Here is a 7,875-nt window from a genome sequence, read left to right as displayed (position 1 = left end):
CGTAATGTTATGCATATAACTACTGTTCCCTGAAGGAAAGGAACGAGGTACAACACATGTTGGCCCCGCTGCACAGCTGGGCTCGGTGAAGAGCAGTAGAACTAAGGAGTGACGGTGATGCGACAATATTTATATGTGCAGGCGGAGCCTGACATCTGTCGTCATCACGTCACCTGCCTAAAGGCGTGATTAGAGGMGGCTTCAGCCAGGACACGCAGGGGCGTGGTTCCCATACATGATGTTGTACCGAGTGAATTGACTGAAAGGGAACTCGTTGAACAAAGTTACAGCCGTGTAAACTCCCAACGAGGACACTTTGCCCAAACGAGTGACTTCTGCCACACCGGCTGGCATCGTATCCGAGCCGTTTACAAAACTGTGAAATCTAATCATGTTTGCAGCAGTTCTCCGGGACTCATTCACTTAGCGACTGCAGGAAAAGTCGCCCTGACCCGGGTCAACTTTGAGGGGTGGAAAAAAAAAACTAACATTTGGGAGCCATTAGGAAAATGAATGAGGTTACAGTGATTACCACAAGTGAAAAGTGGCGACACAGACCTCAACTTAACATATTTACAAGGCGAAGAGAGCTTTTATTCTGAAACTAAAATTTAAACACATCTACAGAAAATAAAGTACATGGATGTCTAGCTGTTTGCTTCTTTTGGCATAAATGTATTTAAAACAGAGCTTGTAGCCAAATTTGAGCCGCAGCTCCTTGTTTGAAAAAACCATGACGAGTCACAGCATTATCTTTTCAGACAGCCTGAAAATACCAAGCTGTGGGAAAAATCACTAATTACAGCCAACAACCGTCAAGAGCAGGAGCCACTTCCACACAATGAGGGATGGCAGAAACAAAGGGAGCCTGTAAATTCTAAAGCAGCGTTGAATTTGATGTGATGGGCCCTGAGGAAAAGTAAAACCAACACGGGCTTCACGCTGCCTGACAGCTCTCACCGTGTTCCCTTTGTTGACTCGTCTCCTAAACTTTCTCTCTTTGTTTGTTCGACGGTTTGTGCAGAGCCACACAAAGAAAAGAGGGACTTGACCCTCCGTTTAAACATTGTTCAGGACAACAGGACAGAAGGACTGCTCTAAAAAATACAATCTATACTGAGTTTTATTGTTTCAGACTAAAATAATGTTCACTTTAGGTAAGAAAATCACTTCAAACATTTCTATCAAATAAAGAAACTGAAGGAAAGTTATAGTCAATATGAGATGTCAGGCTCAGTGTGACTCTCAGCTACTACCACACCAAGTTTGAGCTTAAACTGTAGCTCAGAGCCATTTTGTTGTTTAAGATCAGTATGATATGCAGGTCAAAAGTCCAACTTCTAGTCTACTGAATCAAACATAAACATGTTTAAATGGAACTTCAAAACAAAAATTGTGCAGAAACAGATTAAACTGTTGTAAAAATTTWAAAAAAAAAAGTTTATGAAACTCTTCGAACCTCAACTATAGTGTAAACAACGGATTACTACTTCCAAGGAGGCCCACATCCAGATGCTATCAAACGGATATGCCAACTTGATCAAATCTGCTGGAACTGTTTACAAGAGGAGGAAAAGAAAAATCAGTGGGAAATTATCAATGCAAATAAACGCAGGCCTCGTCCTGTCAAAGCTCCGCCCCCTTTTCGAACCAGCTCAGGTAGACATTTGATATGTGTTTGGAAGCTGCAGAAATTAAAATAAAAACATCCTGCAGAGCTGAAGCCAGATGTGGAGGTTATAATCTATTTTTGGACTCATCTCATCGTGGACGTGAACGAATGCGAGTCAGCACAGTAGTTGCTGTGTGGTGATGTTTGTTCTGCTTTAATTCAAATAAAAACATGCATCTTTAGCTTTTCTTCAGTGAATTCTGAGAAATGTCGGTAAATAAAAGCCAAAGTTGTCATAACATGACTTTMTTTGATTTGTGTACAAATTCGCAGTGACAACTACAATGCTAATGGCATTAACTTGTCTATGGCATTCTTAGCTTTAAGTTAGCGTCTATGCTAACTGATGGGGAGCAAACTGATTAAAAAGGCATTCAATATGAAATCAAAACATACAAATATGTCATCCTGAACTATTTCAAAGGGTGTGGATTTGAAAAGGTTTACTCCAACATTTTTCTTCCAGATGTAATGAATGCAATTTTGAAACGCGGGTCCACACTCAATGTAAACAAATCACTCGGCTGAATCTGCTTAAAGCCTCACAGGAGCTTGAGTCACGTGATTGAGCTGCATTAGGTTGGCTCTAGTCTGTGAAGGCAAACAATCATGACTGATTTAATTTAAAAACATAATTCATTACCTTTTTTTTGTTTATTTTGTCCAGTCTTCATGACTTTGCAATGAGTAGCTTATAAAAATGAAAACATATAAATCAATCTGTGTCTATTTATGTAAATTTTACTAAATTATTTCACGATTTTGGGTAAACATAATCTTACCAGCTGCTTCCTGGTGTTTATTCGCAAACCTGTTAATTGCGGATTATGCATTGATAATAATTTTATAATCTGCTGAATCACAATCAGATTGTGAGATACCTACATATTACCCTCTCTGGTTGAAGATGGGMTGGCTCTGCTTTGTCATGTCCTTGTTGCCAGTCTACAGTGTGTAAAAATAGACCACGTTTTTTGTTTTTTTTATCTTATTACTTACAATAAATTAGCACCCCAGAGGATTTTTTTATGTGATCACATCATCAGCGCTGCCGTGCACAATGAACACCAATAAACACGATTTATTACCAGAGTGTTTTTATAAAACAGTGATTTATGCTCCCTGGACTTCAGGGCCCTCACCTGTCGATGTGTAAAAATGTTGTTCCTCCGTGTCGAGCGAGGACTGGCTGCACAGTGTCGAAAGGAGAATGTCGTTTATTTTAAGAATTCACACGTTAGCGCTGCGCCTCGAGGCAAGTCAGCCAAAGACAGTGACCTTAAATTAATCTTCCTTATGTGTAAAAATATATATATAAACAAACAAGTCTATTGTTTTGTTTCACGCTCCTGATAAAATAAACTGAAACCAGTTTGTTGCTACATAAACTCTTGTACCCAACAGACGTCACTGCAAAATTGAGCACTTGGAAATTATGGGAAATTTGCAAATTTTGAAGTTATATGAAGGGATTTCCCAGAAGAGGAAAATGGTCAATTTGAAAAGATATTAGAAGGATTATTTCTGAAGACACTTGTTTATCTATTTTGTTCAGTGGAATCACAAAAAGGTGTCTCTGTGGACTCCTTTTTATGGAAAAATCAAGATTTTCACATTTTTTGCACTGCACTTGTGCTCATTCTGACTCGTTTTGAAGACATGGGTCACATATTTTGAGCACAAACAAGGCTTTTAAGATATTAGTTAAAAAGTTTTCTGTTTGAAGTTAACTTTGTTTGCAAAATGTGTTATGAATCACTGGATAGATTTTAATGAAACTCTCAAAATCAATAGACATAGAACTGCAACAAATCAACTGAAGCGAGAGCTGTTTAAGATGGCTGCCAAATCTGATTGATCTAAAACAAACAAAGGGTTATAATCTGGTCAGTTTTACAGATGTTTGAGCTGAAAACTGACGTGAAAGTGAAGGAGTCTTACTCAATGCACACTTCAAGAGCTGACACGTCACAAGATATTTTTAAAACACTTTTTTTTTTACAAGGTTTGCATTAAACCATGTGTCCAACTCAAGGCCCGCAGGCCAAATCTGGTCCTTGTTAACATTTTATCAGGCCCCATAAGTAAAACTTTATATTTTTTTCCAGTAATCTTTGATTTTGGGTGTGGAAAGAACAACAGAAAATCAACTTTAATRTTTTTTCTGTATTTTATTCTTATTTTAAAATCCCATAAATGAATTTTTAGTGAAGGTTTTTTTTAATTGATATGCTAGATTGCGCTCTAATGTAGCTAAGAAATAACAAAAAAAATTGTTGTGTAGATGTGTAATATGTTTTCTTTATCTGTTTGGTTATGATTTAGAAAAGGTCATTTGTATAACTATAATAATAATTAGTTATATAACATTTCAATACATAATAACAGAAATTGGCTCTTACTTTATGTAACCCCTGCTCTAAATTATAATTTCTCACCTTGTCATTATTGAGATTATCTCAGATTACAACTCAGACAGCAGGTGATGTGCATTTCTAACAATTTATACCAGCAGAGTCTGAATGGGTTTTAGCTCCATCAAGTCCAGCAGCTCATTTACTGTATCTGAAACAAAACCTGTTTTTTTTTTTTTAGGTCATTGTGACTTTTATTTATAATTTCCAGCAGCAGACTTAAAAATACATATATATTCCATCAAACACCTGGGGATAAAACTGATTTACAAGCCATCTAGCAGAGAGTGTGTGTCTCAGAAGAAATTACCCAGGCCCTGTTGCTTCTGGGGAGCGATGYGATAAGACCAATAAGATTTGTTTATAAGAAGATGCTAGAAAATCCACGATAAGGAAATGGATGATTTAGGATCTGGAGCGAAGTTGAAGTCTGAGCAGGAAATGAGAGTTCTGCAGGAACTATTTTATGTCTGAATCCACCCAACCTGTCATGTCGACTGAAACAAATGATTTAAATATGGGAAGTTCTGTAATTTAACATATAAATAACAATGTAGGACGCTTCGGGTGTCACTGAAATGTTGTGAAACTAAACAGACCTCGTTTAATTCCCTTCTAATAGCGTGAAATGAGGATTTATCCTCCTCACACCTGTCCACGGGTAATTACATTTAAAACTTTGTAGCTCGAGAAACTTCATTTACTGATCATGTTAAACTCTTAGTGTTTATTTAGTTACAAAAAGTAGCTAAAGCTTACCATGATTACAGCGAGGTGTTCCAGTTTCTTCGTTCTTAAAAGGAAAATATGCACGCGACGCTGCCTTTTTTTTTTTCTTCTTTTTAAAATAATTTCATCCACAAAAACGTCAAATTATCACCGTCTTCGGTGATAAAACCACAAATTAAKAGTATAACACTCCGACTTCTGCACCTTCCACGGAAGACATGTTTGTGACCTGGACTAGTTTGGGACGCGAATCTGTGTTTTTTAAGAGAGCGGAAGTAAGCTAGATATAGCAGCTAATGACTGCATCCGGTTTTTATTTTCAAAATAAAACCTAGACACTGGCGTGACATTCTGAAGTTGTAATTTAATTGCATTTTGATGGTAAATTTATTGGGATTTTCTATTATGTTGTACAATTTGTCACACAGTTAGGAAAGCTGTTAAAATTTTACATAATGTGCAAAAAAAAGTGTTACAGTAATACAAAAAGATTAAAAAAATTCTTCTGAATGGATTCTTCTAAAACATGCATTACTCTTTTTTTAGTTAGTCATTTTTATACCTAAACTGTCCCTGCAGTGGCATTAACACTAATCTTTAAAGTTGAAATGCCATTTGTATTGTGAACTTTTGTTTTATTGAGGAGAGTGTTATTAATTATAATAGGAACTAATAATTAACTAATTAACTAACTAGCAATTAATACTATCCAAATCACTATAGCAAAACACATGCAATGTTTAATAAGCTTATCTGTGCCTGCTTCAGATTCAAGGATCAGTACTAAAAGTACATACCATAATAATTGTTCCATATTTATCCTTGTTACAAACTCTGTTTTTACTCATAATCTGCCCATGTTTTTATTAGACTTATATTGTATATGTTGTGAATATCTTGTAGATTGTATGTGTTTTTAGGTACAATTATCTAAAGTCTATTTTGTACTTATGAAAGGGGATTTTATTTATCCTAATAGCCACACTATTTACAAATAATAAAATAATGTGTTATGATTAAATAATTCTATATTATGGCAAAAGGGTGAAGTAATTTGTGTGTGTGGTTTTTTTGTAAGTTTTTATACATATAAAAATGTATAAACAGATTATATACATCTTTTAAAATGCAGCAAATAAAATAGTAGCTCTTAAAAATTAGGGCAGATGTGTTGATTTTCATCGGTTCCCCAGCCAGGTACAAACACATGGAAATTTGAATGCTTTTATTTTGAAGTCTTCCACTGTTTTGCTTTTGCACTTGAGTTAGCTTTCACTCACACAAATAAACACAAGCATACTTTTTTTTTTTTTTTTTTTCAATTTCTCAGTGGATGCTCGTGCTGCCTTGGGTTAAACTGGCCCATGGGGCCTCGGTGTTAAAACTGAGGCTGCATGGATTGACTGACTAAAACCAGCTCAATCCAACCTCCTGCTCACAGATAAATCTAAATACAACAAGACTTTTCACACATCCCAAATAAACATACACTATCTTATTGCCACCAGAAATGAAAAAGCTTGTTGGATATACTACAATACTTAAAAATAAACAAATAAAAAAGGTGAAAAGCATGGCAGAGCTGCTCTGATTGGGACAGTGGAGTTGTTACAGACCTACATTTGTTTGTGGAAAAAGTTACCCTAGATTCAAAGTCTGTTCCTCCTGAACAACCTGTTCTTTTCTCTGTATTCTAAATATGTGGAACGGCCGAGGTCGTACCTCCTGAAAAACCTCGACCCCGCCTCGAATGAGTTTTACCAGAACAGGAAGACAAATCTGTCCACAGAATCTRACGAGGATTCGTTAACATTTTCAGAAATTAAACTTTCTGAATATGCATTCCTTCAAGTGTTTTCATTTATTTTGTGAATCTTTTTCGTGTTTCCTTAATTTATCCAAATTCTCAAAGAGCTGGACTTTTTATCTTCCTAAACTGGAGATGTGGATCTCCAGTAAATCAGGAATGCAGAAGAAATGTCCCACACTTTTCTGTCCACAGGAGAGAATCTGAGCAGAGTAATTGCTAATTGTGTGTGTGGGCTGCTTGCATGTTGCATGCCTGTAGACTCCCTAAACTCAAACCTCTGACTTTGCTCTTTGCCACTGAAGTGTGAAAACACTGCGTTCCTGCTGGTCTCTACTCCCTGACTGGTAATGCYTCCTCATTTTTTTAAAAATTCACAAACATGCCAGGTACGTTTTGAGGGGGAAAGGGGGATAAAACACCTCATTTCACTCAAACYTGGTTCCTGGATCTCTGCTGTTTTGAGAATAAACTTCCTGAATGTGAAGCAGAAGTAGTTTACATTATGATGCATCAGGCGTGTGCAAAAAAGAAGGTCTGGAAAAGACATTTTGTTTTTCCCAGATGGAGTAAAAAAAAAACATTAAAGCTTCATGTTTTATTCCCATTTGATGTTAAACTAAGGCAGTCCTCTCATCGTTGGTGGTTTATAGGTTTGTCAAAGTGAATTACCTTTTTTAACAGTTTTGAACTCATAATAACATGATTAAATAATCTTTCTGGTCTGTTATAARATATTATACTGAGACACTGGATGAAACCATAATATTTGCACAACTTTATGAGGAATAAAAGCACTGTTTTCATTTTTGTTGTAGRTTTAAATAGACCACAGTTTTTCCAATAAAACCCGTTTGCAATGAGGAAGTGAACCAGAGCATGATACCTATAATGACTTCCAGGTAAAATTTCACCTTTTATTTTGAAAAACACAAAARAACCATTTGAATAAARTGAACCAACAAAGAACAACATGACCATCAGTCTGCAAACTTTGGGTTTTCCATCACAGCCCAAAGCTGTGGTTCTGCTTCTGTTCTGATGGTAAAAAGGACAACAGTGTGAGCTTTGTCCTGTTCCTGCATATTTTCAGGGTAGAGGAATTTACAATCACATCTCTGTTTCTGAAATGTTACGCTTCTAAAAAAAAACGAATGCAATGATCTGGAAATCATAAATTCTATCTATCTATCTATCTATCTATCTATCTATCTATCTATCTATCTATCTATCTATCTATCTATCTATCTATC

At 36.1% G+C, this 7,875-nt stretch overlaps 1 protein-coding gene across 1 annotated transcript in view; it reads right to left on the bottom strand.

Annotated features, from left to right (window-relative positions):
- Positions 1–5,057, bottom strand: part of LOC106535537 (leucine zipper tumor suppressor 2) — a 25,486-nt gene extending 20,429 nt beyond the window's left edge. Inside the window, exon 1 of the mRNA XM_014032577.1 lies at positions 4,846–5,057. The gene's annotated coding sequence lies outside the window, so the exon portion shown is untranslated. The remainder of the gene's footprint in view (positions 1–4,845) is intronic.
- Between the last annotated feature and the right edge of the window lie 2,818 nt (positions 5,058–7,875).

The sequence above is a fragment of the Austrofundulus limnaeus genome, unplaced genomic scaffold (genome assembly GCF_001266775.1).
Source record: "Austrofundulus limnaeus strain Quisiro unplaced genomic scaffold, Austrofundulus_limnaeus-1.0 Scaffold7, whole genome shotgun sequence".
Taxonomy (NCBI): Eukaryota; Metazoa; Chordata; class Actinopteri; order Cyprinodontiformes; family Rivulidae; genus Austrofundulus; species Austrofundulus limnaeus.
Note: the sequence above shows the minus strand (reverse complement) of the source record. Positions and strands in the feature narration are given on the sequence as shown.